Source organism: Mustela nigripes, chromosome 6 (genome assembly GCF_022355385.1).
Source record: "Mustela nigripes isolate SB6536 chromosome 6, MUSNIG.SB6536, whole genome shotgun sequence".
Classification (NCBI taxonomy): Eukaryota; Metazoa; Chordata; class Mammalia; order Carnivora; family Mustelidae; genus Mustela; species Mustela nigripes.
This window is the reverse complement of record NC_081562.1, coordinates 142,112,969-142,136,158: the sequence shown is the minus strand read 5'-3', so window position 1 is coordinate 142,136,158 and position 23,190 is coordinate 142,112,969. Positions and strand designations below refer to the sequence as shown.

At 39.3% G+C, this 23,190-nt stretch overlaps 1 protein-coding gene across 7 annotated transcripts in view; it reads left to right on the top strand.

Moving 5' to 3' along the window:
• The window catches only part of LOC132020207 (sterile alpha motif domain-containing protein 1-like), a 112,820-nt gene that overhangs the window by 3,287 nt on the left and 86,343 nt on the right, over window positions 1-23,190 (top strand). The window contains exon 3 of one of the 7 annotated variants that reach the window (XM_059404421.1): window positions 22,351-22,369. The exons of 5 other annotated variants lie outside the window; for them this stretch is intronic. The gene's annotated coding sequence lies outside the window, so the exon portion shown is untranslated. Of the gene's footprint in view, window positions 1-6,849; window positions 7,226-22,350; window positions 22,370-23,190 lie in introns of those variants that run through there. One more of the 7 variants, XM_059404419.1, reaches the window with a different exon arrangement.

The following is a 23,190-nucleotide window of genomic DNA, read 5'->3' as shown; positions in this document are numbered from 1 at the left end:
CCTTCACCTTTCTCTGTAATTACTATTTAAGATTTTGGTCGTTGTGGGACACCTGGGTGGCTCAATTGGTTAAGCGTCTGCCTTCAGCTCAGGTCATGATCCCAAGGTCCTAGGATTGAGTCCCGCATTGGGCTCCTTGCTCAGCACAGAACCTGCTTCTCCCTCTGCCTGCTGCTCCCCCTGTTTGTGCGCTGTCTGTCTGTCTGTCTCTCTGGCATGTAAATAAATAATCTTAAAAAAGAGTTTTGGTCATTGTGAAGAGATGAATATGGAAACAGGTGAACAACCTAAGTCATTGCTCTTCAAATTTTCTTTTTAGCAGTAGGAGCTTTTTTTTTTTTTTAAACAAAATTTTCAGTGGAACCACAAACGTATGATTGGTATTAGTATTAACCTATAAGATTATAAAAAGCAGGCTATTAAGAAAAAGCTACCTTAATTGAATCAGGTAGACCATAACTATGGTCTTACTTCAGTCACACTTAAACCTATGAAATATGAATGACCCCCTAGAATACAGAAAACACTGAGCCAGGTTAACCCAGAGCCTGGACTTTTGGTCAAAAGAAGAAAAAATAGAGTCTTCGGGAAAAAAACCTTCCCAGAGTATATCTGCCCTTTTCTTATCACCTGGTAACCAGTTTCCTATGTTAGTTGCTCAACATTTGTAAGGCAGTAATGGAAAAACCAAGACCCTTTGTTGTACCACCAGTGTTCTTCCTGTCACCATCTTATTTTCCAGGGACCTCTCCTCCAGATAAGGCCTCCATCTAGTACTTGAAACTAGGCAGTGTAAAATATGAACAGCTACTGGGGAAGTCTTTCCTTTGATAGCCACTTGACCTTGACCAATGTAAGTGATTTATTTATTGAAAAAACATTTCTTAAAAGTATACTGAGCCAGGCACCTTAGGGATACAAAAATGGACAAGATTTAGTTCTTACCCTTGAGAAACTCATCATCTGGTAAAGTAAACAGTTGAAGATCAGGTGTAGAATGTGTCCAGCAATGTGAATGATTGTAGTCAATTAGTGGTAAAGTCTGAAATCTACCAAGACTGCTACCTATATTAAAAAGCTTTCTTGCCTGTAGTTAGATCTAAAATTCCACTATGGGAGATTGACTCCTGTGAAGTAAAGAATTTTTTTTTTTTTTTAAGATATTGATTTGTTTGACAGAGATCACAAATAGGGAGAGAGACAGGTGGGGCGGGGGGGAGTGGGGACCAGGCTCCCTGCTGAGCAGAGAGCCTGATGTAAGACTCGATCCCAGAACCCTGGAATCGTGACCTGAGCCGAAGGCAGAGGCTTTAACCCACTGACCCACCCAGGCGCCCCTGACGTAAAGAATTATATCCAGAGGTTGTCAGAATGAAAATTCCCACCATCAGTTAAAGATGGCTAGTAGATTTAAACACTGATGCTAAGTCCCTTGGAATAGAGTAACTGCCAGGAACAATGTGTTAAGTAGGATTCTTAAGGTCATACTCCAGCCCAACAGGAAAGAATGCTGCCGTAAGGAAAGGAGGATGAGGAGAAGATAGCACTGGTGCCATGAGTAAAACTTTTGTTTTTGAAACAAATACTGAAGCTAGGGACAGCCATGGTCTCTGAGTTTCTGGGCAGAGGCCCACTTGGAAGCTGATTTATCTATCATGCAACTGAGAATTCACCTCCTGTCCCCAGGCTAACCAGTCTTAAGAAGTCTAATCTTTCTCTTGCCCTTGCCAAACTCTTACCTGCTTTATCATACCTTCATGCTGACCAGCAAGAGATATGGTAAAGGTATGTGCAGTCTCTAAGAACTAGGTTGTACTTTTGATAAGGCAAATCCCAGCATCTCACAGTGCCAGACTGGGAGAGGCTGTTACTTCTCTAACCCGGGTCAGTCCCCCATCTTTCTTTTTATGGAGCCCTCTATTTTGTGAGGACCTCAGAGATGATAGCTGGTCATGTGACTAAGTGTGGCCAGTGATTTCTGAGTGGAATCTTACAAGAAAACTCTCCGAAGGTGTTTCCTCTTCTCTGCTTCTTGGATTGTGGATGTGATGGCTGGAATTCTAGTGCATACTTTGGAATACCAGCTGACCTTGCAGATGAAAGCCATGAACTAAGATATGTCCCCATATGCTTGTTTTACATGAAAGAAATAAATTATGTTGTATAAGCCATGGTTATTTTGAATTCCCAAGTAATATGCATCCAAATCTGATCCTGATTTGGCAAGGATTATCCTTTGATACAGTCCTGTGTGTCTGTGTCAGCAGTTTTCGCTGATTGGCCCCGAGATAATGGGGACTCTGACTAGAACGGTGCAGTCATCTTATGTACTTGGCTCTCCATCGCAGAATTGAGGTTGGAATGGGAAAATGCAGTAGGCAGGTTCTGGAGTCAAGATTAGATTTTGTGGCAAAAGAAGTTGTTTCTCCAAAGACACATTAGTCCCCATGGAAATTAAAAAAAATAAATGTCTGATGTATTACTTTAATATAGCACTCCTTTAGCATTCCCAGAACTGGAACCAAAGGCTCCTGTGAGCAGGAAACTCTATACACACACTCTGGTATATATGCTGAACATCCACCCAACCCAGGAAATTGACTCTTTCCTGTCAAAAAGGACCTCTCTTCATGACTCCTCCATTGACTACTTGGGAAAAAGGTAGAAAGTTGGTTTCTGCCGCCTTGTATTCTTCCGATCACAGGCAAGATGTCTTTCTAGGCTAAGATGGCTGGTATTGGGGGCATTGTTAGGGATTTACTGAACGTCTACAATGAGCCAGACATTTTCACATACTTATCTTTATGTTAGTTAACTGACCTCAGTTCAGACCCTGTTCCCAACATAACAAAACCTAGCAGTATTTTAAAAGTAAAATAAGGATAGTTGATGAGTTGTGTTAACTTACTGCCTCTTCCTCACATTTTTAATCTCCAAGGAACTCCAAATACTCTACAGCTATAACTCAACATTCAAACAGCCCTGGGGTCCATAGGGGCAGCTAGGTTGATCCTACTGAAGTGGATCCGGTCACTTCTCTTAAGATTTGTTAATAGCTTCTCACTACCTATAGAATAGAAACTGCACTCTGCCTGGCATTCAAGCCACCACCTTTTCTCCAGCTGATTAGAACTGCTCAGAACTCGCTATCAGGCCTGCCATTCCTGTCTTGCTTTACTTGTGTGACTCCCATCACCTAAACACCCTTCCTACTCTGTTGCCCACCTCCATGTTTTTAATCCTCAGCCTTCAAAGCCCAGCACAAACACTTTTTTCTTAGTCCCTCTGCTGGAAATCGTAAACTCATAGTTTTTATCTAAAACCACTCATCTCTTTCTACTTATTTTATGCATTATTTTATCTTGCCTCCTAAACTCTACGCTCTGAAAGGGCATCCTCTTGTGCTTCCCTGCTTGTTCTTTGTGGCCCTTTGCACAGTGCCTGGCATGTAGGATGTGCTTAAGGACTGTTTGTTACCTGAGTATCAGGCTCAGCAAGTACCTAAACCCGCTCCCTCCCTTTTTAATCCCCGTGTCTCTCCGTTCTTTCTTCTCAACAGGAGAAGAGCAGATCAAACCAGGCAGGGGGTTGTTAGTGATGAATGTACAAAGTCTTCACTGATAATTCTCTCTTATTATATGGCAAAATATTCGAGGAAATATGTCTTGTATTGTGAGGCTCTTGAGACTGATAGAGATATATAGGCAATAAAGTGTTTATTACCCTTTTAGCCTTCTCATGAATGAATTAACCAGGAAAACAGCCCTTATGAGATGGAGTTGTGCTTTCAGAGCCTAGTTCTGACTGTATTAGAAAGAAATATATCGTTCATTAACTTGTTTACTTCAGAAGGAGAAGTTGGAATCCCAGAGCTTAGGTTGCCACGCTTCATGGTTTTTTTTAAACCTGAAAACACCCAATTCCAGGAAAAAAAAAAAGGTAATATGCAGTATGTCTGTGCATGTGCTTGCAAGCAGTGGGTACACACTCAAAAGCCACATTCATCATTCAGTTGACATATTTTGCCAGTTTGTCCAAGTCAGTGAAGGAACAGATTGCCCATGTCGGGAGATGTTTTTTAATGCCACCACTGGGGAGGGAAGGCTCCTCTATCTAGTGAGTAGGAGCAAGAGATGCTGCTGAACATCCTATACCAGGACAGCTCCCACAGCAAGAGATGTACAGCCCAAAATGGCAGCTGTGCCGAGGTTGAAAAGTCCTGTCTAAATTGGCCAGTTACTGGGACACCTGGGTGGCTCAGTGGGTTAAGCTGCTGACTTCGGCTCAGGTCAAGATCCCAGGGTCTTGGGATTGAGTCCCACATCGGGCTCTCTGCTCAGCAGGGAGCCTGCTTCTCTCTCCGCCTCTGCCTGTCTGTGCCTGTGTTCGTTCTCTCTCTCTCTCTGACAAATAAATAAGTAAAATCTTTTTAATAAATAAATAAATAAATTGGCCAGTTATTTACTGCACAAATGTTACTGATTCTTTCCATCAGGAGGTACACATCCTGACATTTTTCATAGTACCTGAAGGAAAGCAACAGTTCATTATCTAGTTTAGCATCCCACCAAAAACAGTTTAAAAGGGGGAAGTGACACTTGTTTTCAAAAGACAGATTGTTAATTTCAAAATGCTTCTTAAGATTAATGTCTATAGGAGGGCTTTTAAACAGTCATTCTGGTTCCAGTTTTCCCACAACACTCTAGGAAGTTATATGTGAGCCTGGAAGTCTGCCCAGTTGCAGATAAGCAGGGCTGTAACAGATTTTTTTTCTTCTTAAATGAGAAAAAAATTTAAGACCTTAAAACGAAAACAGCCTTTGAGAACTTCTGGCCTTTCTGTGATCTGTAACTGGATGAGTTTCATTGCCTCTAACATTTTACACACACCTACCTATATCACAGGATTTATTAATATGTGTTATTTTCTACTACATTTCTCCAAGGAAATTCTGAAGTGGGAAGCAAAACTTCTTATTTTTTGGAGCCCCAGTACTGTGAACAGTAATGTCTAACAGACACTCCATTCCTAAGAACAGCAACACCTGGCAGGCATCAAGGCACTGTCAGGTAAATCCCAAGAAGCAGTAATTGTCTCAATCTTAGTTTCCCACTGATGGACCACAGTGGTTTTGCGTATCTTAACAGAGAGAAGCTGCATACAATTAGAGAGCTGTATTCTAAATCCAGCCCTGACAATCTTCAGCATGTTGTTTTTCCAAGATGAGACTTTTCCTTCTGTCCAGCAGGTGAACTTATATTTGATATTACCTGCAATGTTTCCTCATGATAATATCACCTTACCCCAAGACCTTCAAAAGCCTACAGAATGACTACCTGACTATTAGAAACCTCATAGAAACTTCTTCCTGTTGCTTGGTTATAATCCTTCTGCATTTCCTGGGGACTTTACCTCGGCCCAGTGCATGATGCTGAGCTTTAATGAATGTCAAACAGTCACTGTTTGGGTAAATGCCAAGAAAAACAATGAGTGATACAAAGAAAGCAGTGAAAATCTGGACCTTCTGCCTTTATCCCAGCTCCACATCTGCACCTTTTATCATCAGCCCCAAGAATTGGGGTCTTCTGTTTGGAAATGAGCTGAGTCCCATAACTTCCAAAGACTTCTTGCTATCATACTGGGCTGGAGAGAAGCTGTTCAAAACAGGCACCTCCCTTAGTAGTGTGGCCTGAAGATGCACAGGCCCCCCTTGTTTGGTGCTGATGCCCTCACTGCCTTACAGGATGCTTAAAATTCCCAGCTGGCCTCCTTTGGGAATAAGGCCTTAAAATCACATTTTGCCTTTGATAAGTGATATCTGGAGTATTCACACATTAAAATGTTACTGTTCTCTAATAGCCCAGTTGTAACCAGTTAGTATATCTGATTAGCCAGAAGGATCACTCAAGGCACAAAAGCAGTGGTAATACAGGGCTATATCTTCATTCATAAAACTCTGAGGGGCTAGAGAAAAGGCAAGAGAGAACAAAACCCACTCTTAGGGGGTGCTCAGCCAGGAGCCACTGTGGAGAGGGTCTGTGAATACTCAGAGAAAACATGGGGGTGAGGGAATACACAGATGACCGTGGATCAGGTGAAAATAAAATCAGTGCAGAAAAGACTCAGATATAGGACCCCCGTGACCTTAACCTGCTCCCAGAATTTATAGGTCACAACTTTGCTTTGGGACACTTCTGTATATGAGTGCAAAACAGAAGACGGAAACAAGATTTAAGTTCCCCATCTCCCATACTCTAAGATGTACATGGTAACATTGTGAACGGAGTAGAAAAAGGCTTTCCTTCTCAGGAAATAAAAAACACTTCCACTCTTGTTAACAATTTTCTCCAGTCACAAGTCTGTAGAACTGATTAAAAAAATATTTGAAAGGAGTATTAACATTCATAGATATTAAGTTATTTGGGTAAAATATGCTAATTATTTCCATTTAATTTATAATACTGAAAAACTCAATGCAGCCTAAATGCCCTTGAAGCAAAGACTAGTTAAGTAAATTCTGCTGTATACAATGGAAGCTATGAAGTCATAAAAATAAAGATGTATATACATCTATACTTATTATTCTAGAAAACCATGAAATATTGTTGAGGGGAAAAAGCAGATTACATATGTGAGTATTTCCCTATAAATATACATGCAAAGGGACGTGTTTAGAGATACTCACAAATAGACTGTGTTAACGATGATAACCATTAAAATCAAAACCTAGTTGATTTTGTTTTCCTCTGTTCTTTTTTTTTTTTACTTTACATCTGTATCTTTTCCAAAATGCCATAATGCATTTCCTTGCTGAATCCTTTACCTCAAATGCTTTTCTTCCCCTGATAGCCTTCATCTAAAACTATTGCCTGCTAAGACAAGCAAGGATTGTGAAGTAGAATCCATACAAATGAATAGAGTGGCGTCCACACTGGAGGATATCTCATCCGTGGCCATAAGATCAGGAAACAAGGGAAGTAGAGGTTCTGATGCAGGAAAGTGCAACCTGGATATTTGGCATTCTGTATATAATTCTAGCTCTTCGACTAACAGGCATCAGTTGTTACCATTTCTTGCCCTTGGGCACGGAACATGTTATCCTCCATTTTATTTAACTTACTGTAAAATGATATTGGCTATGCTGCTACTTAAGCTATCTTCTGCCCACTTAGTTTCTGTCTTTTGAGGGCTGTGCCCCCTCACTACCCCACCCCATCCCTCACCCCAGGAATGTACTCTTAGTGGTAGAGTAGAGGGAACTGTGTATGTTGAATCTATCGGTACCTTATAATTATTAAGATGTCTTAAAAGTCAGGGGCGCCTGGATGGCTCAGTTGGTTAAGCAGCTACCTTTGGCTCAAGTCATGATCCCAGGGTCCTGGGATCGAGCCCCACATTGGGCTCCCTGCTTGGTGGGGAGCCTGCTTCTCCCTCTGCCTCTGCCTGCCACTCCCCCTACTTGTTTTCTCTCTCCCTCCCTCCCTCTCTCTCTCTGTCAAAGAAATAAAATCTTTAAAAAAAAAAAGACATTTTTAAAAGGCAAATCTCCAAAATGCAGACCATTGTCTTCTCCACTAAAAAGTATTTGACAAAGGTCGAAACTTCAAAGATAACAGAAATTAAAGATATTTGATATATCAAAGGAGAGTGAAAACATACTAACCCTCGAACCCAGCAAACAAGGCTCAATCCCTTTAGGAAGTCTCCATTTAGAAAGAGAACCCTAGAAAGTGTCCTAAATGAGGCGATGAGAGGCTCACAGTACCTGCTTTGTAAAACCAGACCCAGCCTTGTGACTGCCCACTCAGAAATCCAGGTCTCCTGCTCCTCTGTTAATGCTTTCTTCTCTACATCATCCACCCTCAAGAAAATTACAGCAGCTGAGCTCTGTAAATTAAACAGATTAATCAATCAACATTAATCTGGAACAATTCTGTGGAATTACTAAGAATTGAGCTTATTTTTATTTTGATTTGTAACAAAAGCCCCATACAACAAAGTAGTTGAATAAATCCCAATTCAATTAATCAGTACAGCAAAATGACACCAACAAGTACTTGAAGAACCAGTTGGAAAGAGTGCAAACATGGAAGTATTGAACTGCCATATAAGCAATACACCAAGTAATTGCCCTAAGAGCTGGGAGAGGAAACCATCACTTCAGGCTTTGGTGGCCTTTAGGGTCTCAATGGAAGACTCATATTTATTCAGAACCAAAAATCCAAAAGTCCAGTAAGGAATTATTTTTTTAATGGAATATTAGGCTACATTTAACAATAGACTTTATAAAGAATATCTTGTTATAATTCTAATTCTCTACTTGGACACACTTGAATATAATCAACATTTCTTTTTTTTTTTTTTTTTTTTTTTTTTTTATTTGACAGCGAGAGATCACAAGTAGGCAGAGAGGCAGGCAGAGAGAGAGGAAGGGAAGCAGACTCACTACTGAGCAGTAGTGAGCCCGATGTGGGGCTCGATCCCAGGACCCTGAGATCATGACCTGAGCCGAAGGCAGCGGCTTAACCCACTGAGCCACCCAGGCGCCCCTATAATCAACATTTCTTAAAGCTACATGAAAACGTCTGCGATCAGCCAGTTCCACTCACAGAAGCCCTAAGAGAGATTTACATCTAAATATCAACATAGTATAAAAATATGAAGAATTAGCGAGCTATATAAATAACAAATTATCTACATACATTGTATCTCAAAATACAGCGTTGACATTTTTTGCTATCCTAGTTCAGTCAGGATGACCGGAACGGTCTCAGAGAAGCAGAAATAGAATTCGATTTGAGCTAAGAAAATTCAAACCTAATTATATTGATAATGCCTTCTATTTCCCTTCCATTTTTAAAAATAAATTTTAATGAGGTATAGTTTACATAAAACCAAATACTCCCGTTTCAATTGTCAAAACATTTCAATGAGTTTTAAGAATTTTAGCATACCGGGATAACCACCACCACAAGAACTCGAACATTTTTGTTACCTGCCAAATTTCCAAAATCTAGATCAGTACTCCCCACCCCCACACCACCCCTCATCAGTGTTCTGTCACTGTGAATCAGATTTGTCTTTTCTAAAGTTTCATAAAACTGTAATCATACAGGATATATAATACCCCAGTGTAAGGCTTTTTTTAAGATTCAAATGTGTTGTTGCATATATGACTAGTCGAATTTATGACTAGTTCTGCTTATTGCTAATTAGCGTTGCCATGTGTGGCATTCCACATTTGTTTATATACAACAAATAATGATGGACATTTAGGTTGTTTCTACTTTTTGTCTATTGTAAATAAAGTTGTTATGGACATTCATGTACAAGTCGTTGTGTGGAGATTTCTTTTCTCTTGGGAAAATATGTAGAAATAAGACTGCTGGGTTTTACAGTAAGTATATGTTTAACTTTATAAGAAATAACCGCTTTTCTAAAAAAAAAAAGAAAAGAAAAGAAATAACCACTTTTCTGAAGTACTGGTACTGTTTTACATTCCCATCAACAATGTATGAGATTTGTAATTGCTCCAGATTCTTAATATAACCACTGTGGTTTTACTTTTTTTTTTCCCCTTTAAGTATTGGCATGGGACGCAACATGGGTCTTGAACTCATGACCCTGATTGTCAAGACCTGAGCTGAGATCAACAGTTGGACAATTAACTGACTGAGCCACCCAAGCACCCCTCGCTGTGGTTTTACTTTGAATTGCCCTGCTTAATGATGCTGACACATTTTTGTATGTCCATATAGCTTATAAAGTGTCTTTTCAAGTCTTTTCCCAATTTAATTGGGTTGTTTCTTACTGAATTGTAGTAGTTCTTTATATATTCTGGATACAATTCTTTTGTCAGGAATGTGTTTCGAGAATATTTTCTTCCACTGGGTGGTTTGTGTGGTTTTGTTTTGTTTTGTTTTTTGGTTTTGTTTTTTTTTTTAGTATTGTCCTCTGAAGGGCATAAGTTCTAACTCGGTAGAAGTCTGATTTATTGATAGCTTGATATCAATAGCTTAACTCTCATTGTTTATGCCCTAAGAAATCTTCTACTATCTCCAGTTCATATAGATTTTCTTCTATGTTTTATTTTAGAAATTGTAAGTTTTACCCATTAAGCTTAGGTATATGATCTAATTAGAGATTAATTTTGTATATGGAATATGCTAAGAATCAAGGTTCTTTTTTTTTCATGTGATTATCCAGTTGTTCCTATACCATTTGTTAGAAGGACTATTTTTCCCCTTTGAATTACTGTGGCCCTTTGTCAAAAAATGATTTGACCATATATGGTATTTGACCATATATGGGTAGGTCCGTTCCAGGATCTACCTGACCCATATGTTTATCCTGTAGTATAGTAAGGTAGCTTTGTGATCCATCTTGAAATCTGATAGTTGAAGTGTTCCTGTTCAGAATCATTTTGGCTATTCTAGATCTTGTTTTTATATAAAAATTTTAGAATAAGTTGTAAAATTGCCTGCTGGGATTTTGATTGGGATTTCACTGAGCTATGGAACGATGGAGGGAGGGGACTGACATCACAATATTTAGTCTTCAGTTTAGAAACTTAGTACATCTCCATTTATTTAGTTCTTCTTTACTTTTGTTTGGCAATTTTTGTAGTTTGTTGTTGTTTTTAGTCATAAAGACCTTGGACATACTGTGTTAAATTTATCCCTAAGTAGTTCATCTTTTGATACTATAGTAAGTGGCATTTTATTTCAACTTCCAAATGCTCATTGCTAGTATATTAGAAAGACTAGATTTTTGTGTATATAACCTTATATACGCTAAATTCAATTCTTCTATTTGACTCTTTATAGATTACTTCAATTTTTCTACATACACAATCATGTCATCTGCCAAAAAGGCAGTTTTACTTATTTCAGTCTGTATTCCTTTTATTTTTTCTTACCTATTGTACTAGCTAGGACCTTCAGTACAATGCTGAATCAAGACCTTGACAGCATTATTCTTACTTTATTTTCAGTCCTGGTGAAAGCATTCACCCTAACAGATAATGTTAGCTAAAGGTTTTTCAGATACCCTTTGCCAAATTGAAGAAGGTCCTTTCCATTTCTAGTTTGCTTTTTAAGAGGTTTTTGTATTATGAATGGGTATTGAATTTTATTAAACATTTTTGTTTATCACATAGGAAGATCATCTGGTTTTCTCCTTAATTCTGTTAATGTGGCAGTTACATTGAATTTTTTTTTCAATATTAAGGCAACCTCGGGGGGCCTGAGTGGCTGTGGGTTAAGCCTCTACCTTCGGCTCAGGTCATGATCTCGGGGTCCTGGGACCGAGCCCTGCATCAGGCTCTTTGCTCACCAGGGAGCCTGCTTTCCCCTCTCCCTCTGCCTGCCTCTCTGGCTACTTGTGATCTCTCTGTCAAATAAATAAATAAAATCTTTTTTTAAAAAATAAAAATAAAAAAATAAAGCAAACTTGGGACACCTGGGTGGCCCAGTCAGGCGCTTGATTTTGGTTCAGGTCATGGTCTCAGGGTCATGAGATGGAGCCCTGCATCAGGCTCTACACTGGGCGTGGAGTCTGCTTAAGATTCTATTCCTCTCCCTCAGCCCTCACCCTGCTCATGCTCTTGCTCTCTCAAATAAATAAATCTTTTAAGAAAAATATTAAAGCAAGGGCTTCTGGGTGGCTCAGTGGGTTAAGCCTCTGCCTTTGGCTCAGGTCATGATCTCAGGGTCCTGATATCGAGCCCCACATCGGGCTCTCTGCTCAGCAGGGAGCCTGCTTCCCTCTCATTCTCTGTCTGCCTCTCTGTCTACTTGTGATCTCTCTCTCTGTCAAATAAATAAATAAAATCTTAAACAAACAAATGTTGAGAACAATGTGGAGAAACTGGAACCCTCATTTGTTGCTGGTGAGAACTGTAAAATGCTGTAGCCATATTGGAAAACAGTGTTGCCATTCCTTGAAAATGTTAAACACTGGAGAGAATATATGACCCAGCAATTCCACCGCTAGGTATCTACCCCAGGAGAAATAAAAACACATGTCCATACTTGCGTGGACATATAATTCTCACAGCAGAATTATTCATATTAATCAAAAAGTAAAAACAACACAAATGTCTATCAATTAGTGAATGGGCAACACAAATGTCTATCAATTAGTGAATGGATAAACAAGAGTATGTCCACACAGTGGAATATTATGTGGTGACCACAAGGAATGAAGTATTGATAAATTATACAACATTGATGAACCTCAATACATTATGCTAAATGAAAAAGTCAGTTGCAACAGACCACATACTACATGATGATTTATATGGCATGTCTAGAATAGACAAATCCATAGACACGTAGATTAGTGGTTGCTTAGGCCTGGAAGGTGTTGGGGGATGGCAGGAATGGTGAATGATTGCTAATGCATGCAAGGGTTCCTTTGGGGATGTGTAAAGGTTCTAAAATTAGATTATGGTGATGGTTGCACAAGTCTGTAAATATATTAAAAACCATTGGATTGTACACTTTATTTTTTTTTAAAGATTTTATTTATTTATTTATTTGACAGAGATCACAAATAGGCAGAGAGGCAGGCAGAGAGGAGGAAGCAGGTTCCCTGCGAGCAGAGAGCCCGATGTGGGGCTCAATCCCAGGACCCTGGGATCATGACCTGAGCCGAAGGCAGAGGCTTTAACCCACTGAGCCACTTAGGCACCCCCGGATTATACACTTCAAGTAGCTGAACTTTATGGTTTGAAAATGATATTTCAATAAGGTGGCTAAAAACAGTGAACCGAGCTTCAGGGTCCTGTGGGATAGTATCAAGTGGTTTCATATATGTGAAATCCAGAAAAAGTGATAGAAAAAATAATGGCTTTAAAAAAGAAGTCTCAAATTTAATGAACACTATAAATCACAGACCAGGAATCCCAAAGAATCCCAAGCAGAATAAACACACATATTCACATCCCAAATGGAGGTATATCATAGTCAAATTACTGAAAACAAGTGATTAAGAGATACATCTTAAAAGTTGCCAGGGCGGGAGGAAAGTTGCCAGAGAAAGCGGGAAACACATTATACACAGAGGAATGTAGATAGAAATTCTAGCCAATTTCTCATCAGAAATATGCAAGAAAAAAATGAAATGACTATAAAATGTGGAAAGAGTAAAAAGTCAATTTATAATTCTATATTAAACTGTTCTTCAAAACAAAAGCAAACTTTTAGATAAGCAAAAATGGAGAGACTTGGTCACTTGTAGATTTGTACTAAAGAAATGTTAAAGGAAGTTCTGCAGGCAAAAGGAAAATGCTATCTGATGGAAAACTTGGACTTACACAAAGGAACGAAGAGCACTAGAAATGGTCAATATGTGGATAAGTATGAAATATTTTTTGTATTAATGTATTAACTTCTTTAAATGGTAACTGAGCAAAGAAAAAACCAAAATTAAAAAAAAACACAGTGTGTTGTGATATTCACTAACAGGTGTAGAAATAAAATGTATGATTGGGGTGCCTGGGTGGCTCAGTGAGTTAAGCCTCTGCCTTCCGCTCAGGTCATGATCTCAGGGTCCTGGGATCGAGCCCCTCATCGGGCTTTCTGCTCGGCAGGGAGCCCTCTCTCTCTGCCTGCCTCTCTGCCTCCTTGTGATCTCTCTCTCTGTGTCAGATAAATAAAATCTTAAAAAAAAAAAAAGAAAGAAAATGTATGACAAGGGTTCAAAGGACAAGAGGGGGGAAAAAAGCAAGCATAATGTTGCAAGAGTCTTACATATCTTATACAAGATATGGTATAATATTACTTCGATGTAGACTGAATAAGTTAAACAACGATACTATAAATCTTAGAGGAACCATTAATAATTAGGATGAAGAGAAATAGCTTATAAACTAACAGTGGAAATAAAGTGGACTTCTAAAACACAACCCAAAAGAAGGTAGGAAAAGAAAAAGGAACAATGCAGATTTGGAAATTCATCAAACCTAACAAAAATCTTAAAGTTGAATGCACCCAAAATAGAGCTTCAAAATATATGAAGGAAAGCTGATAGAAGTGTAAATGGAAACAGACAAAGGCATACCTGGAGACTTCCTTTGCCCTGTCTTAGTATTTGATAGAAAAAAGAAAATCAGTAACTATATAGATGATCTGAACCATCCTATTGAACAACGGTTCTAATTTATATTTGCAGTATGCTTCACTCAGCAACAGTAAAACACAAGTGTACATGAAACATTTACTAAGATCCAAATGCTGAGTCAGACAACATGCTTCATCATATTTAAAAGGATTGAAATAATTACAGATAGCATTTTCAAAAAAAAATGGAATTATCTGAAATTATTTAGAAAACCTAAAATATCTTAAAAACTAAACAAAACATTTAAATTAAATAGCCCAAGGGTAGAAGAAGTCACGAATTAGACAATATTTTTACCTGAATGAAAATGTAAAAATATGTCAAAATTTGTAGGATATGAAAAATACTTAGAAGAAAATGTATAGTTTTAAATGCTCAATTATAAAAGAAGAAAGTGCTAAAATCAATCTAAGCATCCATATCAAGAAGCCAGAAACAGAAGAGCAAATTAAATCAAAGTAAAAGGAAGAAAATAATTAATAAATATAGGAGTTAAAAGTGATAATATAGGAAACAAAATAATAGTGACATAGAATAGGAAACAATATATTAGAAAATATTAGAAAATCATTAGAAATCCACCGAGCCAGCCAGGTGCCCCTGTTCTCAACATTTGTTATTGCCTACTTTTCACTCTAGCCATCCAGGGAGTATGAAGAGGCATCTTACTGTGATTTTGATTTGCATGATGTTCAGTATCTTTTCATGAGCTTATTGGGCATTTATATGTCTTTTTTGGAGAAACATTTATTCATATCCTTTTCCTACTATTAAAACTGAGTTATTTATCTTTATGTTATTGACTATTAGAGTTCTCTACATATTCTGGAAACAAGTCATTTATCATTTGCAAAGATATTTGCAAATATCTTCTCCCATTCTATGAGTTCTCTTTTTATTTCATGGTTCCTCCTGCATGGAGAGTTTCTATCACATGAGGAGTGATCTCATTTGGTGGACTCTTATCTTATGGTAGATTCCTTCCACATGGTGAGGTCCTATTTCTTGGTGGGGTCCTTGTACATGAGAAAGTCCTGTTTTGTGGTGGGGTCCTCCCACTGTGTAAGGTCTTCCCATATGGTAGGTCCTGTCTTTGCAGTGGTGTAGACCTCTAATATACTTGAGTCTTCCCACATGGTGAGGTCCTCCTACATAGTGAGGTCATAGCTCATGGTTAGGCCCAATCTGCTTTCCAAGTCTACATCCTTACCTCATCTATACCTTCAGAGAAATTCTAGTCTCAATCATCATCTTCCCTTCTACACCTACCCAATCTTAACTTCCTCCCCTTCATACTCTAGTGTAGACCCTTATGGCAGAGAGGGTCGTTTCTTCACTCTTGTCCTCTGAACTGCTTTTGTCTCCTCTTGATGGCCCTCCCATGAACCCAGACCTGTACCTGATCTCCAGAGAACCTCTAGTTCTCTGCATGATTATGATTACTTAGGAGAGCTTGGAATGGACTCCTTTGACTTGAGTATCAGCCTTGAGAATTTCCAGAACCCTTTAGTTAAAGCATTTGTTCCAGGGCACCAGGGTGGCTCAGTTGGTTAAGTGTCTGCCTTCGGCTCAGGTCATGATCCTGGAGTTCCAGAATCAAGTCCTGCATCGGGCTCCCAGCTCTGTAGAGAATCTGTTTCTCCCTCAGCTTCTCCCCGCTCATGCTCTCTCTCACTTTCTCCCTATCTCAAGTAAATAAATAGAAATCTTTTTTAAAAAAATTGTTCCATTAAATTCTTCCTTTCTCTCTCTTCCTTTTCCCTCATAAAAGCTTTGACTGAAACCAGAATATAGTTTGATTTACCCAGTTTTCCTGCATAATACTCACACTAGTTCTAACTCTTACTGGCATCCTTGGTTGGGGTACTCAACCCAAGAACTATATTGTTCAGTATGGTCGCCACAAGCCACATGTGGCTATTAGTACTTGCAGTGTGATCAGTCCAACTGAGATATGCTACAGATATAAAAATATATGCTGAATTTCAAAGACTTAGGAACAAAAAACTAAAATACGTGACAAATAATTTTTTATCTCAATTATCTGTTGAGATGATATTTGTGGTATCTTGGATTAAATAAAATATAAAAATTATTGTGACCTCTTTCTTTTTACTTTTTTTTAATGTGGCTACCAGAAAATTTTAAATTTTTATGTGGCATATACTCTATTTCCATTGGCCAGCACTGCCCTAGAACTGGTCTTATAAGCTTTCCATTCACCCATGGCGTGAAATTTTAATGCAGCCAGATTACCTAAAGACTTACCTGCCCCTGGACTCCTCTCAGTTCTGTGTCCCAGGACTAGACCACCCAGCCCACAGCCCCAGAATTCAAACCCAACAGTCCCAAGGCTAGTTTGTCCTATCTTTGAACACAGGGCCTTGGACTCCTTAGGATAATCTTTTACCATAACTTGAGTTTCTCTAGCCACTACCATTTCCTACTCTGCTTCCTTTTCTCTTCATTTGGTCGTCTCAGCAAGCCCCACCGGCCAACCTCCTCCTTGAAGCTTTCCTCACTGCTCCAGTGCTTTACTGTCCTTCCCTCCAATGCAAATTCCTATGGTTATATTCATTTTCTGCTTCATCACTTAGCAACTGGGCACTGTTTGGTAGTATTCATGTTCATATATGTAAAGATGTCTACTTAACTGGTTTGTTAGCTCCTGAGTGGAGGGATCATTTCTTATATTTCTTTCCATTACCCTCCCTCAACCTAACAGAGCACAATAGGTGAGGCAGGCAGGTAAATATTTAGCAAACACCTACTTCAACCACTGATTAGCCAAAATATTCAATAAATTCAAAAACAGCAATTCCCACTCTCTCTAGTTAAATGTAATTTACTGAGTTGTCATTATTATTCCAGTACTTGCATTACTACATGGCTGCTGTTGAGATTCCTGAATAAAACTAAAAACGGAAGCAAATCCATGCTTTTTGCCATTACCACAGGGAAATACATAGTCAGAACTGCAAGAAAATTACAATGTGGTTAAGCTTTCACATTTTATTTTATAGTATAGTAGCATAAAGCAGCTAACACTTCAAAAATAAGAGGATCATTTATTTTTCTATCAAGCCTTTTAAATGCCATGTTAAAAAAATAAAATAAAATAAAATAAGGCCTGGGACGCCTGGGTGGCTCAGTGGGTTAAAGCCTCTGCCTTCGGCTCGGGTCATGATCCCAGGGTCCTGGAATCAAGCCCCGCATCGGGCTCTCTGCTCAGCAAAAAGCCTGCTTCCTCTTCTCTCTCTGCCTACTTGTGATCTCTGTCAAATAAATAAATAAAATCTTTAAAAAAATAAGGTGAGATCTAGTGAAACTGATGTTTTCTGTCTTCAGTAGATACAGTAGTTTATGTATCTTCTTCATTACTAGATACAGAACTAAATTCAAATCTGCTACTCAGTTTTCAATTGATGAAGCCAACAGTTGCACATAGGTAGTTGTTACGGAGGGGGTGAGGACGCAAATCAGTTCATAGTGTGAGAATACAGAAACGATAATACTTCAATACATCAGATATTAATTTGTTACTGTTAATGGATTTTGAGTCACTAGAGTGCCTTGGCAAACTTGACCTGGTATCAAATACTATTTAGCATCCTGAATCATGGTTGGTGGGAGCTCATCATATAGACATTAACTTCTGTTCAAACATCAAGAAACTATTTCCCTAAAATCTAGGAGTCATCTCATACTCTATTACAAAAAGAATTAGGTAACTAGCATGGTTTATCTTCAGATAAACTTTGTAACTTTGTAATGTAAAACATCATCTAACCAATACCTCCATCATTGAATTCTTGCCTATAGGAATGCTTTAGCAGCACATCCTGCTATTCAATTGTGATTGTAATACACTCTCTTGGTATGTTCCACTTTTGTTCTTTATTACTATAGTTATTGCCTTAAAAACAAACAAGAAACTAAAAGTTTCACAACCATCTAAGGGAGACTCAGAAACCAAGAACTTTTTTTGGCAAGATGACCACAGAATAGCTTAATTCAATAAACATAAAGAGTCAAAACTATTCCCACTCAAAAATATGTTTAAAAAACATTACACCAATGTTAGCAATAACACTGAGGAAATGAAGAGCCTTACTCTCGGAACAAGAAATTGGTTCAAATTTTCCAAATGAAAATTTTGCAATCAATACTCATCAAAAGACTTGGGATATTATAAACCAGCTAATCCCCAATTTCCATTTCTGTGAGTTCATCCAAAAGAAGGAATCATTGATACTTTAAAGATAGAATTATATGGGCTAACTTTGGAAAACAGTATGGAGATTCCTCAAAATATTAAAAAATAGAGCTTCCGTATGACCCTGCAATTGCACTACTGGGTATTTACATCAAAGATACAGATGTAGTAAAAAGAAGGGCCATATGTACCCCAATGTTCATAGCAACAATGTCCACAATCGCCAAACTGTGGAAAGAACAAATATGCTTTTCAACAGATGAAGGATAAAGAAGATGTGATCCGTATATACAATGGAATATTACTCAGCCATCAGAAAGGATGAATACCCAACTTTTGTATCAACATGGACAGGACTGGAGGAGATTATGCTGAGTGAAATAAGTCAAGCAGAGAAAGTCAATTATGTGGTTTCACTTACTTGTGGAGTATAAGGAATAACATGGAGGACATTAGGAAAAGGAAGGGGAAAGTGAATTGGGGCAAATCGGAGAGGGAGATAAACCATGAGAGACTGTGGACTCTGAGAAACAAACAGGATTTTAGAGGGGAAAGGGTGGAAAAATGGGTGAACCTAGTGGTAGGTATGAAAGGAGGGCACGTATTGCACACCACTGGGTGTGGTACATAAACAATGAATTTTGGGACACTGAAAAAAAAAAATCAAATAAATAAATAAATAAATAAGAATTATATGGGCTATACATTGTAGTGCTAAACATGTGGCTAAGTTCTACCATCAAGGAAATGGGTGAATCAGAACACAGGAGAAAGGTTCACCTAAGTATCTTCTTTAGAGCATGTGCTCAGGGGAAATATACACTGTCTCTCTCATTTCCCAGCCCTGCCCACTGGCCAGTTCTCCTACTCTGCAGTGAAAATATCTGCATGTGCTCAACAGTAGCCTGTTGTTAAATAAATTATGCTCCATCCAGTGGAATAGAATGCACCATCCAGTGGAATAGATGCATTAAAAATCTTATCGGGGTGCCTGGGTGGCTCAGTCGGTTAAGCATCTGCCTTTGGATCAGGTCATGATCTCATGGGCCTGAAATTGAGTCCCACATTGGGCTTTCTGCTCAGCAGGGAGTCTGCATCTCCCTCTCCCTCTGCCCCAACCCCCTGCTTGTGTGCACTCTCTCTCTCTCAAATAAATAAATAAAATCTTTCAAAAAATCATATCAGAAAAGAATATTTAATAACATATCACTGTATGTTATTACATATTTTAAAATAATATTAATTACCCGTGTGATTTTATTCCTATTAACGGAAGGGAAAAATGGGACCACTTACACCAAAATGCTCAAAGAGGCTGGGATAACAGGTCATTTTTATTTACTTTTTCTGTTTATCTCTCTTTCCTAAAGTTTCTACCATGAATGATTAATAATCAGAAAAAAAATATTCCAAATGGTTCCAGCCCCCCCCCCCACAAAAACTGTTTTACTTTAATCTTGGCGATTTAAGCAAAGCAAGTTGTGTAGTATCCTTCTCTCCTCTGAATTGTTTGAGTGGTGTGTAGTTTGGGTCTTGGGTGTGCCTGGCAGCATCTATACTTAAGGTGAACCATCTGGAGGCACTTGCCCCTCAAACAGGCGATTAAGTGCACACTTGAGACTTTGTTGTCAGTGAAAACAAAGCTTTTGTACGACAGATTCCAGAAAGGAATCTGTAATTCATTGCATAGTTAACAAGGGGTGTAATTCTACCTACATACATCATTCTTCAGTGACTTGGAATATTGAAAAGAAATCCTTAATGATAAAAGGATTTGCTACATTGTAAAGAATTTTTTTAAAAAGGTGTACTATGTGGCGTCTGCATGCTCTAGAGATGAAACTGGAAAGACAGTTACCATGCATTTGGCATTTTCTAGTTTTTATAACACTTTCACATAAGCAAGTTCAGAAGAAACTGTGCAGTCATTTAAGGAAGGTTTGAAAGGTGTTTTTATCCCACAAGAACTTGCCCTAGGACATAGGAAACAAGATGGAGATAAAGAGAAAAAAATCCAAGTTCCTGATTCCCAATCCAAGGCATGAAGCCTATTAAAGAAAAAGAAAGTGCTGCCATGGAACAATGTTAAGTGTGATTCTCCCATTTCCTCCATCTTGCACTCCAAATTATGTTCTCCAAGGTAGTAAGATTTACTGGGAAGTAAAAGAAGATATTAGACCATCTATGGATGTTCATTTTGTAGCAAGGAAGGAAAGTAGGGGGGAAGGAGGAAGGGAGGGGAGAATTAGGGTTTACAGATACTAATCTACAGACTGACACTGGTATACTCACACAGTCCTAGTCCTACATCAGATGGCCAAGGGTCTGGAGTGGGATGTGTGGTGCTCTGAATGGGGTGTGGGGTTCATGTGCATGAGTTTGTATAAATGGGGCTTTCTAAGGACCTAGTCAACATGGATCATGTTATACAGCTAAGTACAAGGTAAACACAAGGGCTACATAATCAATTCTAACAGGAAGTCACCCCAAAATAATTCTGCATTATCAAGAACAACATTTAAATTATAAAATTATATCAACTATTTCTAATCGTGAACTAGTGAATGATGCAGCTTGAGACATTAGCGAACTGTAGTAGTACATATATATAATTCAAAATTAAATATGCATTTATTGAGACTGAATGCTCAAAAAAATTATACTACTAGATGTAAATAATCAAAAAACAGCTTGGAGGCCACAGAGATAAAGCTTATGAAAAATCTCCACTTCTGTTTGAGTGGGACATGGTCAAACTGTTCCACTGTTGTTTAAGAAAACGCTGCAAAATGATTCCCTCCCCAGAGTTCTTTTTTTGTGTTATACCTGTTTCATAATCGCAGAGTTGTGAAATTCTCCCTGTCCGCGGCCATTGGCGTGCCTTCCCACATTTAACTTTTTTTTTTAAGATTTTATTTATTTATTTATTGGAGAGAGAGAGGGAGCAAGAGAACATGAGTGGAGAGGAGGGGCAACAGGAGAGGGAGAAGCAAACTTCCCACTAAGCAGGGAGCCCAAGGCAGAGCTACTGCCACTTAATTCTACAATGAAAAACAAGACAGCCTTCCTTTGGCCCTGTGCCCCTCTTCCAGGAGAGCCCTCGCCTAATCCTCCTGTCAGTCTGAAGATTCTCCATCATCTGCTCACTCCCCTCCATTGCTCCCCTACCCGTTTGTGTGGCCCCCACCCTTATGTCTACTGAACCCATGAGCTCACTTCCTCACATGGCCCAAGTGACCACCTTCTGACCTGTCTATGTAGAATAACGTCTATGCTGTTATTTCTTCTATTTTCCTGTAACTATCGAAACCAGTTACTCTTTTTCCCTTGGCAGTCTCTTTTCCTTATTTTGGCACCTAACCCTATGCATTATCATCACCTTGGAGGGATATCCTTTTTTCTCCACATGGCTGATTCTCGAGTTTTTGTCTCGAGCCCTGACCTCTCAGGCATACTCCTCTCCATTTGTCCAGATAGTTACAGGATTCCCAGGGGCCACCTCAAGCTCCATGTATATAAAATGAAACGAATCCTCCTCTACGTACCTTCCTGATTTTCAGGGCCTTGTCAGAAGCATCACTATTTTCAGGACGTGTAGGGCAGGAAATTCCGGAACACTCTGATCCTCCTTCTCTCATTTATCATCCTCATCCAAGCTGGCACAGGGTCCTGGCAATTTGCCTTTAAGGATTCCCATAGAACTGATGTTTCCTCTGTTCTCTGTGGCACACCCTTCTCTGCGCCCACATCAGCTCACACCTGTATCTCTCCTTTGGCCCAGCTGCCTTCTCAAGCCAGTATCTGCCCTTCTAATCTGCCACTAGCCCGTGAGGCTGTAGCCAGGCTAAACTCAGTAATAGCTTGTTTCATAACATCACTCTCTCCAGGGCTCAGGAGCCAGTAAGCTTCCCACTGCCGCTGGATAAAGTCCAAGAACTTTTACTTGCCCTGTGTTGTCTTTCTAAGAAGATCGCTCCTAGCAATCCCATTTTACCTCTGACTCCCAATAGATGTTCTGTTCTCACTGGAGTGTTGGCCTCATCGGTTTCCTGCCCTCTGCACCTATGCTGTCAGCCCTTCGAACCTTACAGCCCCCTCTTCCACGTGCTCAGCCATCAGGAGACCTGTCCAGTCCCAGCTCTGCCGTTTATTACCACTGTCACCATAGAGTAACTAACATCTCTGGACTTCAGTATCTTCATCTGTGAAATGGACACATTGCCACCTAATTCCAGGAGGGTTGAAAGAATTGAATGACACAACATATGGAAGGCTAATTATTTAACCCAGCACCCAGCACAGGGATCATAATTGTACCTCTTCTCTGGGGTAGAAAACATGATTAGCAAAGTAAATGGCCTGTGGTGAACACTCGGTTGGGCGAGTGGGTAATAGGAGTAAACAAGTAATGTATATTGTCCTAAACAACCTTCAGCCTCGATTAACATTATCTGACCACAGACCCTGAAAAAATTCATTCTTCTTTGAACTCCTGTGACACTTAAACCTTAACATGTAAAACTTTGTGACAGACTCTCTTGTAAACTGTTTCATGTCTGTTGTCCCACCTCCCTAACCTGTTTCCAAGTTCCTTGAGGGCAAGGATGGTGAGATTATCACACCTGACATTCATCAAGTGTGAACTGTGGGGTAGCACTTGACACTGATAAACTCACTTACCCTCATGACAACCCGATGGCAGCTTGCTGTGGTCATCCCTTGTTAGGAATCCAGGAACAGAAGGCCCGGAATTGATGCTGGTGAGCAACAGAGCTGAGACTCGGCAGTCTGGCCCAGGGGCCAGGTGTGCTCCAGTCTACTGCTCCTCAGGGCGTGGGATCCCACCCACT